The following is a 2,394-nucleotide window of genomic DNA, read 5'->3' as shown; positions in this document are numbered from 1 at the left end:
TCAGGAAAGCTCTCCCAGACTACCCACCCACCTCCTATTATACATTCCACTAACACCTTCTTTATTGCACTCTTCCCAGTTGTGATTTACTGTTTATTTGTGAAACACTTTAAGATTTGTCTCTCTCGTTAGAGCACAAGCGCCATGAGGGCAAGAATCATGTCAGTTTTAGGTGCGCCCTTGTTTGGCGAGCAAGGAGAGAGCTAACATCTTGCACAATTCTTTAAAAGTTTGATTTGGCTGACTGACTTGATAGAGAGGACTGGCTTTGCCTTTAGGTCATAGATCAGGCACTTTCCATTAACTGAATGAGCTAAATGAGCTGTGCCAAGATTTTGAAGCAATAGAACAGATTTAAAGTATGTGCATAATGTATACAGTACACCAGAAATCACATTCTTTGCAGCTTTTTATCCTATGATTTCACAAATATGTCAGTTTGAACTTAAAGGAAAATTTAAAAATTAAAAAATTTAGAAGCCAAAATAAAATGTGTGAGGGGGTACACAGTTGTTCAAAATTCTTTTAGGGCATATTTGAGCAAAAATGTTTGAATGAAACATGTACAGTCCCTACATGAGTGCAGGACCCCCGCTTCCACTCTTCCTGGGCGGGCGCCAGTCAGCATCTGCTTGAACACATTTGGGGATGGGGAAATTCCTACCTATGTGGTAGCTCAAATCTTTGTTGGAAAGCTTCATTTATGAAAAAGTTCAGCTAGCTTCGAGTCCAAAGCTATCTCTTTGTTGTTCTCATTCACCCAATGGCCTTAATTCTACACAGAAAAAGGGGGAAAGCAGAAGGTAAAATACACAGACTGTCCTCATACAGCTTGGCCTCTTTTTTTAAATCCTGAAGAAAGCCATCTCCAAGCACTTCCACCTAGACTCCATTGGCTAGGATGTCGCATGGCAATCCTTAGTGGTAAAGGAAGCTGTAAATTCTAGTATTTTGCCTTCTAGTTACTCTCATAGAGGAAGTCATGGGTGTAAAGTGAGGAAAGTGATAAAGCATATATTGCAAGAATTACAAGCTATAATTTAAAAAGTAATTTGGAAGGTTTTAAGGTAAACTAAACAACCAGCCGACAAAGTAATTATTTAAACAAAACAAAACAAACCTTTGACACTGTGTAAAGCTATGTAACTTTCTAACTGGGTTAAAGCAAAAATATAAAAAGTTCACCAAAAAATGCAGACTCTTGAAAAATAAAAAAGTAGTATATATGGCCTGACATTGCTTTGTTCTTAAAATTTTACAGTGACTTCTCCTTCCACGTCCAACTCCAACTACCCTAACCCATAATGTTAAATGCTTGTGACTTGTGTTTTCTAATCAGCACAGAAGTCATAAATTCTTGAAATATATTTTAAATTGTGGATCACACCATTACATGACTCTGTCTATAAAGCAATTTGATTTTTTAAGGCAACATAATTTTAAGAACATTTACACTCAAATGTTTAGTTGATTATGCTTCAGACTGTTTTCTTCTGGTGAATCAGCATCAAATTAGGTACTTTGCTTTGTGGAACATTGGTAGTTTCACTTCCTGTCAAGGAAACAACAGTATCTTTAGAACTTAGATAAACCTTTGCCTTTACTATTTGAGTACTAAAAATAAACAAAGAAAAATATAAAACACGTTTATGTAAATTTGAGGCATAGTATATGAAATACATTTTCAGGATTATTTAAAGGTTTAGAAGATTATTTGTTCCGACTGAAAAAAAAATTATCTTTTAATATGAATACTTACACGGAAGATCTATTTTTGAAGCTGTTCTGGTTGATGCTGTTGGAGTCGTGCCTGAATTCTTTCTTTTTGAAAAACAGAGTCACATCATCATTACGATCTATACACTCCACTCTCAGAGTGAAGTCTGGGGTGGTTCCAGGGGTAACTGACCCAGTTTTCCCAGTACATGCTGCATATAACATTCTAACAACTTCTAGGAAAGTTTTCATTATTAGTGTTTTGTTTTAGAAAAAGTCCAAAAGAGGATATGGTGAAAAGTCTAAAGGATAAGGATGATGAGGACAAAGAGAAAGCATTTAAAAATAGAATCACATGATTTACAAGCAGGGAAGGGGGAAAAGAGGAAGGGGGAAGGGGGCAGGGGGTTGTAAGAAATCATAGAGAAAATTTGGGCACGGCAGGGCAAAGAGACGAGCAACATATTGAACATTTTCTGAAGTGTCTGTACTGTATAGGGGTCAGTATGACAATGACCGTAATGTGGCGACCTGTAGACAATACAGGGGGACTACATACAGGGTTGTTAGATTTCTGGTTTTTTAATGGAATAGTCCAGATTTTGAGTTTTCTGTCTGGAAAGCAGGATTCCAAATACTATGGCCTATAGTGGCTACAGTCTCAGTCCAGCCCACTCT

This window comes from Pteropus alecto, unplaced genomic scaffold (assembly GCF_000325575.1).
Source record: "Pteropus alecto unplaced genomic scaffold, ASM32557v1 scaffold23, whole genome shotgun sequence".
Taxonomy (NCBI): Eukaryota; Metazoa; Chordata; class Mammalia; order Chiroptera; family Pteropodidae; genus Pteropus; species Pteropus alecto.
The sequence above is the reverse complement of the archived record's forward strand: the minus strand, read 5'-3'. Positions refer to the sequence as shown.